We start from the raw sequence: 9213 nt of genomic DNA on the forward strand, positions 1-9213 counted from the left end.
ACCTCTCTCCCTTCACTCTCGAGATGGGAGGTTAAGTGTCTAGCACAAGATTATCGTGAGAATCCAATGAGCCTACACAAGTACTTGCTAATGTGAATACTCACAGGAGGTGGGGAAGGAGAGCTCGTGTTTTGATCATAGGCTAGCAGTGCACTAGACAGCATTTCCACCTTCCTTTTCTATATTTGGACTAGTCAGTAGTAATGAAGTTCTTGACTTTGAGACTATGGTTGCAGGCTATCCCAGGCTACACACTTGTGTATCTGTATGCATTAGATTATATATCATATTCTCAGAGAATTGTTCTCTTTTTTTCTTAGAGGAGGATGCTATTTTATGATTTCCTGAAAGAGGATCGACATATAACAGATTATGTGCATTCTTAGACATATCACAGAGAGTATACTCCTTCACTGCAATCCTCTGGAAGGCTCGATGCTTGCTGTTGTTGTGACTGGTTCAGTTTTCTCTGCTTGGCTTTCTATCCCCTAATGGAAATTACCACCACTCCCTTTTTCCCCTATTCCTTTCCCCTACCTTACTTAGAATCTATGTATATTATTAGCAAACCAATGAATGTCACTGATGAATGACTGAATGAAAAGATAAGAGGAGTTAAGGTTTAGGATGCTAGGTTTAAATTGGGCTATTAGAGACTAAGTACATTTCAGGTTCATGCTCATGCGTGCATCATATATGTGTATATATGTTCATGTGTGTGCACATGCATCTTTGAGGTGTGTGGAGGTCAGAGGTCAATACCAAGTGTCTACCTTAATCACACATCTATGCTGATTTGGTTGGGAATTTTTGGACATACCAAGTCCCAGAGACACTCCAGTCTCTCTGCCTTGTCAGTCCTGAGATTATTGACATTTTCTGCCATTCCGAGCTTTTTACATGAGCGGTGGGAATCTGAGTTCGAGTACTCAGGCTTGTGCAGCAAGCATTTAACTGATAGAATGCCTCCTCAGCTCTCTCGGTCTTTTTAATAGATGTCCTTTTGGTGCACACAAGATGCCTGGCTCCAGGGTCCTATGAGAGCAATAGCCTTGATTTTACAGAACCATGTGCTCATCTATTGGACAAGTATATATTTAGCATCAACTTCCTCCAAGAAGGTAATAGATTATAGACTTAAGCGACCCAATGAGATATACGTCCCTGCACATTTACATATCACATTATAGTGGAGAAAATTAAACAGATAATCAACAGGGATACCACGTGCCAGAAGGTTCTATGTCATATGAAGAGAAAGGAAACTGGGTAAGAAGGCCAGAGAAGGAGAGAGGTGCCATTTCAGACTGGACCATTGGAGCACCAAGAGTAAAGAGATGTTTGAGCCGAGATTGAGGGGAAGAACTGAACCGGTGCCTAGAGGGCTGAGATCAGCCAGAATTGACTGTCACTCTGACTGCACGTGCAAGCACAGGGATGAGGGAGGCGGTTGGAATGAGGATGGTGATGGAGAGGGAGACACTGTGCTGGTAGATACTGAAGGCGGAGGATATGCTGTGCTCCTAAATGCTTGCTCAGAGCAGTCCTCCCTCCTCTTCCAGGCAAATGCAGTCTTTGGATTTGGGCAAGAGAAAGACCTGTGGTTTTGTTTTGTATCTTAACTAATATCTGCGCAGAGTTTTTGATGACGGAAAAGCCCAAGACTTCAGGAACCATGGCTCAGTGCCCAGAGGGAAAACAATTGTTTCTGTTACCTTGGTCTAGCAAGGGCCTGGCATTGGCTCCTGGATGTGTGCTAGTCTTTGTAAAATGAGCTTTTAGGAGCCTATGGAAGCAGAGGCTGCTCTCTCCCCATCCCTCAACACTGAGCATCACTGTGCATACGAAACAGTTAATCTTCCTCCTAGAAGAACACCCCAACAACTCAACAGGAGAACATGTTTCATGTCTCCTGAGAGGAGAAACTGAGGGAAAGTCACACCTTCCTCTCAATCCCCAGTTCACAGGGAAGAGCCTGGGAAAAAAAATCACACACAAGAAAACCGTGATCTACAGAGCTGAGCGCTCCTCAGCTCCTCTGAGGACCTCCAGGCACAGTGGCAGCTGGAAAGCCTTGTTTTCCTCGGGTTTCCAAACTTCCCTCAGCGAACTTCACCGTTCTCCGTCTGGTGTGAAATGATGAGTTCTTTGAAATGACACAGGGAGCTGCAGAGATCTGAGGACTCTTTTCTCTGTTTGCTCTGAGATAAAATGTGCAAGAAACATTTTATCGCACCTTCTGGTGTACATGCATGTCTGTCAGTCTGTTATCTACCAGAGTATCAGTTTTTATTTATTTATTTATTTATTTACTTATTTATTTATTTATTATATATCACCTATTATTTATCTGTCATCTGTTTATCCATTGTGTATATATCATCTATTTATCTGCCTACTAGCCGTCTATCAGTTATATATCTCTATCATCACTTATCTATAATGTATTATATATCTCTCTCATTTGACTAATATCTGTCTACAGTTATCATTTGTCTATCTATATCAGCTATCTCTATTATTTTTTATTATGTATCTCTATCATCTGTCTAACATCTATTATCTACATACATCTATTTATCAATCTGTCTATCTCTCTATCTATTACTCTATTTATCTATCTATCTATCTATCTATCTACTACTCCATTAATTTGTCTATCAATCTATCTATTACTCTATTACTCTATCATCTCTCTCTCTCTCTCCATCCATCCATCCATCTATCCATCCATCCATCCATCCATCCATCCATCCATCCATCCATCCATCTATGTACCTGCCTGCTGACCTTCTCTCCTATAAATATTTATACTGGCAATTGAAAGTTGCCAAATGATGCCAGGCTTGCTCCCTCATTTATTGCCTTTGTTTTACCTCCCATCAACATTAGGCCCACTATTCTACTGATTTAAAGAGCAAAGAGGCCTGTATTCGCTTACCGTCTGCTCCAGAGGAGATGCAGTGCTTGGCAAAGTGAGGGCAGGCTGCACGAGGCTGCTGGGAGAAGGTCAAGACACCGGGAAGGTGACATACTTTCAGAATGGTCTCACAGTATCTTGGGAATTCTTCATTGATCCCAAATTATTTTTTTTCCTAAGTGCTGATATGTGCTGGGCATCGGGGCTACATAAATGATAAAATGTGCTCCTTTGTTTTATAAAGATCAGAGACTGGTAGGAAAACAGTGTGAAAAAGTAAACCAGATAGTGATACAGTTACTATGGTCTGCCTGTAAACCTTTTCCTGTCCATTCCTCCCTCCCAGCCTTCTTTCCTCTTTCCTTCCTTCCTTTTTTCCACTTCACCACATAAACTTGAACATTGAACTTACAGTGTAAAGTTGTGAAAGTGTTCAGACAAACCACGTTCTATTGTTTTCTCAGGTCATCTGAGAGTGCCAATCAATGAATTGCGCATCTCAGGTTACTGGGAAGAGTTGGAGGTCTTAATTGGGCCAGCAGTGAGCAGGTGGTCCTTTCCCAGTCCGTTACCCTTTCACCTGTCAGTTAAGTGAGGAGCGAGTCCTCTGACTCTCATTAGCAAGCAAGTGTTAAAAGGGATTTCTTTGAACTTCGTTTGGGATTGGTTTTCTGCATATGCTGAGCTGCTTTGGAACTAAGCAACTGCCCCTCTGTCATATATGCCATGAAAGAAAGGAATTTAGCAGCCTCCAAATTACAGACTGGGAAGGGAAGGATTCCTTCCTCTTAACTCATTCACCTCACAAACCCTTCACTTTCTGCCCTTGAGTTATGAACAGGAACTTTATCCCTCTTAGGGGAACTTTCTTAAACTTTTGATACTTTTTTTTTTTTTTTTTTTTTTTTTTGGCTGTTCTCCAACTTTATTTGAGATTCAGTAGGTTAGTTCTCATCCACATTGACTGTCTGTAGATTTTTGAATGTGGTAACAGGCACGTAAGTTACCAATGTGTAGAGTTTGTTTGGTGAGTCCTCATCCTCATTACGTTTTCTGGACAAACATACCCGGATACGATATGGAACATTCCTTATTCCTTTGGCCCAGACGGCTTTATTGAGCCTGGTATCAATCCGCACATCTGGAGTCCCCATCTCCTTCATGGCAAATTTCCGGATTTCTTTGAGTGCCCTAGGAGCACGCTTCTTGAAGCCCACGCCATGGATGCGCTTGTGAATGTTGATGGTGTATTCTTGGGTCACCACCTCGTTGATGGCAGAACGGCCCTTCTTCTTCTCGCCACCCTTCTTTGTGGGAGCCATTCTGCCGGGCCCAAGCTGGCGATACTGTTTTTTTTTTTTTTAAGTGCCAATGGCTCCAGACTAAAATTGATTCATAATGATGGTTAACTACAAATGAACCTTGTCTCCTTGACCTTGTCTCTTACTTTGCAGTGCAGGCATTGGTGTTGTCCTGGGTTGCTGTCGAGCCTCCTCAAGCCCTTTTTGGTCTCTTGCTTCCATTTAGACCCCCTCTTAAAGGCAGGTTGACTAGTTTGTTCTAGCGTATCTTAGATACTCTCCACTGTGCCTTGCACAGAGATGATAATTTAGACTGGTTAGATGAATTAATGGATTAAAAATAACCATAGCCCTTGCCGTGTGGGTTATGGATAGCAATACACTATACCTTGCAATGCCAAGAGAATAGTGTGGTTCAACTGACTCCCTACCCTAGTGAGTTGTGGAGAGCTAGCTTCTATTTATGCCTTGTTCTGTTCATTTGTTGGACTGTGTATTAGAACATATCCTTCTGGAGACTTTTGGGAACACAGACATAATTCTAGCAAAGCTGTGATACTTGTTCCTTCCCTCAGAGTGGGGTCATGTTTTTAAAAGGGCAGGTGATCTATCCAGAAAGTGCAGTTCTCATCCTCATTTTTGCCAGATGAAGAAAATCCTTTTAGATTGCACCATGGCTCGAGGACTCATGTTTTCCTGATTCTCTAGAAACACAAAGCTTTAGGGTTGAGACGGTCTGGATGAGAATTCCTCCTCCTAGTGTCTGTCACTTGAATGCTTGGTGGTGATGTGCAGGAAGGCTTACAAGGTGTGGCCTTGTGAAGGGGAGTGTCACTGGAGTCAGGCTTTGAGGATTTAAAGACTCACGTCATTCTCAGAGTGTTCTCTCTGTTACATGCTGTGGTTCAGTATATGAGCTCTTAGCCTCCTGCCCCTGTTGCCAAACCCAAATAAACCCTTCCTTTTGGTACATTGCCTTGGTCATTGTGTTTTATCACAGTTATAAAGGAATAGCTAATATGATGGTCTTCAGCCTCTTTTCTCTTTCTTACCTGTTTTCTTCTTTTCCTCCTTTCTCTCCCTTTTCCTTTCCTCTTCCTCTTCTTTCCCTCTCCCATCTCAAGAGAAGATTCCTAGTCCAGTGTTCTGTACCAGCTCTTGGCTTTCCATTCTTTCTTTTTCACCCAGCATAAGAGAATTATTTTACTGTAGCTCTGTGCATTTCTAGATCCTCTGTCAGACATGCACATACCATCCCGATCCACCTAAAAGGGTTACATAATGAAAATGAAAATGATCACACAGCCACAAACATTTTATAATTTTGTGACTATACTATAGTTTTTTGACCCATCCTTGTAAAAACACTTAGTCCTTTTCCCTTGTGGTTAGATGCCATTCAGACTCATGGCTTATAAGGGTTATTGCCAATCCACAACCTTATGGAGGGCACATTGTTTAAAACTGTTCTCTTATTGGGCATTTGGATTGGTTTGGGTTTTTTGTTCTACATGTCTTTTCAATTGCATACGATAGGGAGGGCATTGGCTCCAAAAGAGTGGACTTTGTCATCAGATAGGAACTGGTTTACAGAAACTATGGTGCTTTTATTGTTGGCGTAGATCTCAACATTGACTGTACTGTATATGGCCCCCTTGGCTGATTTGGCCTCCCAGGGGTCAGAAACTGAAATTCTAATCAATGGAAGCCCAGTGCCAGGGCTGCCAACCTGACTTCCATTAGGAAGTTCCAAAATCTCTGGGGCAGCATCTTTCCTGAGCACTTGGCAGATCAAGGCACAGTGCAAACTCAATAGGACGAGTCAAGCCAAATTGTTCCATCTTTCATATTTCTGAGCACAGGTCTGGAGTAGCAAGGGAACTTTTAACACTGACCTCTAGTAAAAAATGATAACACACTTGTGTTAATGGACCTGGAAACCCCCCCAGTTGCTCGAATCAGTGCATGGGGTGCTGAGGGAGGCAATGATTTGCATTCTCAATTTTATTAGCTTGGTTCGCTCTACCAGAATTTTATACCGTTTCGCTGGAACTGTGTCATGCCTATAAACTCTGGAAATCGTGCTGAACTTCGGGAACAGATCCAAGCTGCGGATGCTAAAGAGATTAAAAAATAAAATAAAAGAGGCGCTCGTGGGAAGGCAGGCTTCATTTTAGCACTCAATAGTATTTCTATGGGAAGCCCAGGAACACTTCTGCCATTGCCGCTTTGTAGAGGAGTAAACAAACACTCGTCTTGGGTGCCATCTGCTATCCATTGCTGTGGATCTCTACTGAGAAATCACTAGCTGCCTGGCACAGGCCTTCAGTCGATGGAAATTGTTTGAGTCTACCCAGATCCCTGTGGGAAACCAGGCTCAACTCTGAAGAGCTTCCTTTATTGGTTCATGATCATGAGCTTGTGTTTATATCAATATATTCTGGTGTATTTTCTTCTGTTCTGATTAAGACTATGACACTGAGGGCAGGGAGGGGAGATAAGATGGGAGAGGGGAAGAGGGGAAGGTATCCACTCTGGAGTCCCATGTAATGCACGTGTTACTATTCTTGCTGCTATGGCAGGTGGTCTAACTGGAAGGTCTTAAAGGGGGAGGATTTATTTGGCTCATGGTTCAGGGAGCACTATCTATCATGCCAGAGAGACATGGTGGTGGGGATGGCTTCCAGCTATGGAATCAAACATGTGAGGTAGTTGGTTAAGTTATGTTGATAATCAGCAAGCAAAGAGCTCAGACAAGAAGGCAGAGGTGGGGTCTCAGGAGAGGGCGCAGTGGGTGAAAGCTTATCTCAGTTCTGAACACCTAGCCTGGCTTAAAAGGTGGGAAAATGACAAAGAAACCACATGTCAAACAGGGCCCAACACCCAAGATGGGGTTGTCTTTTGGGCTTCATATGTGAACAATGGCATGTAGTTGTATGTGTGTATGTACACACACACACACACACACACACACACACACACACACACAAATATAACAGAAGTAGAGCTGAGCTATAACCCATAATGTTTCCTGCCATGCTACTCAATTTCTGCAGTGAGGTCTTGCTTCTGAAAAGTTCTGTAAGCTCTCCAAATAGTGCCACCAGCTGTTCAGTAAGTGTTAAAACACATGAAACAGTGAGGGACATTTCATATCCAAATTTTAACAGAAAGAGAGAGAGAGAGAGAGAGAGAGAGAGAGAGAGAGAGAGAGAGAGAGGTGGACTATGTGAACTGAATTGAGATGGTGGCCTTCAGTCATAGGGCTGTATTTACAATGACACTGGTGTCTGGTGACTGTTTCTGAAGGATGTGTCATAATTTCTTGACACGAAACAAAGCAGAGTGATGTGAGTTGGTACTTACAGCCCATATCCCGCTTGTGTTGGTGTCTTGTTGAAGTTGACCAAATTTGACCGAGCCAGTTAAGTTGAACCACAAGTGGGCACTGTATTCTTATAATTTTTATTCACTTTTTGGAAATTTCACACATGTATACAATGTATTGTTGCAATAACGATCTTCTATTCCCCCACTCCAGACTTACCCCGAGTGCTCCTCCACACACAACCCTCTCCCAACTTTATGTACTTGTTTCTTTGTTTTAATATCCCACTGAGTCCAGTTAGTGCTGAAGTTGGCAGTATTGGACACTGACTTATCCTTTCCTATTAATATTAGCTATTTAATGAGCTCATACTGATATATATTTTTAATACATAAAAAATTCATGAACATCTGACCTTTCCCTGGCTGAGGAGGAATCTGAATCTCTCTGTCCAATGCATATCTCATTTCACATGTCTTCCTGTTTCTTTCTTTTCCTCTCTGGTCCCTCCCTTCTCTCCCATTTCTTATACCCAGGAAGGAACTCCAGCATCAGTTTTTAATGTTGGATTAAAATTCAACCCATGATTTCAAAACTTGTTCAAAGGATGGAAAGCATAGACTTGCCATTTCTATGTTATTTTCTTCATGTGCTCTTCTTTCAATGGAGACAACTGGGTGCCTATTAAAGCCAACGGGTCTTCTCTGCCCAGACCTCTTGCCCAAAGTAGACCAATGTTAAAAGCATTGGAGGAGCTTCCTCCAGTGCGCTTTTAAAAATGGAAGATGATTTGGGTCTATGGATGACCTTTCAGCTTTATATATTGAAGTTGATTTGGGGAAGAATAATTTGAGTTACCTATCACACAGTAGGCAGAAAGTATCTATCTATTCCTAGCTTGCTGTAATTTTAGATGTCTATAATTCAGAGAAACAGGTTGTTTCAAAAATCTTTGCACTTAACTGGAAATTCTTTCTCTCTTGGTTTTCCTCTCTTCGGTCTTGCAATGAGATGCTGTTTGTGGGATGAAACCCAGCAAATCAGAACACAGGGAAGAATTACCAAATGTGTTGAAAGAAGGTGACTTCTAGCTCAGATTTTCCTGTTTGTAATTTGGTAATAATATTTGAATATATAGCATCAACCATTGACAAATCCATACATGTCTCTAGACCAATGGGCTGTCAGGAGTCGAGATGAGACGGGAGATTGAAGACCTGGGCTGGGTCAAGGAGGAAGGAAAGTGAAGTTAAGTTAAGGGTGGTTGAAAATGCTCTCCTTTCTGAAACTGCTCCTACTTAGTAAGCAGATAAACCTTCTAAACACAAATCAGAGCCTTTCCCAGCAAAAGAGCAGAATAGATTGGAGGGTTCTGCTAAAGACAATAGTATAGAACCAGGGACCTCACACAGAGTCAACACGTCATTGGATAGCCATTCCCCTGAGAAGCCTTTTTAAGCTGATCAGTTTTGATCATCAAAGTTCCTGGCCTCAAAAATCTTTGAAATAATTCAGAAATAATAATTAGCACCTTGCTGTTGCACTGCCCCTTGGGCCCTACCTTAGGGATCATTTTGGAACCAGGCAGCTCTGACATGCTCAGCTTCAGGTGACTGGCAGAAACAGTCCTCCATCAGCATGCTTTTCTCCTCCAGTTCGTGGCT

At 42.3% G+C, this 9213-nt stretch overlaps 1 pseudogene; it reads right to left on the minus strand.

The window, feature by feature from the left end:
* Positions 1-3804: 3804 nt before the first annotated feature.
* LOC102000118 lies at positions 3805-4262 on the minus strand (annotated as a pseudogene).
* Positions 4263-9213: the final 4951 nt, after the last annotated feature.

This window comes from Microtus ochrogaster, unplaced genomic scaffold (assembly GCF_000317375.1).
Source record: "Microtus ochrogaster isolate Prairie Vole_2 unplaced genomic scaffold, MicOch1.0 UNK30, whole genome shotgun sequence".
In the NCBI taxonomy this organism is placed as follows: Eukaryota; Metazoa; Chordata; class Mammalia; order Rodentia; family Cricetidae; genus Microtus; species Microtus ochrogaster.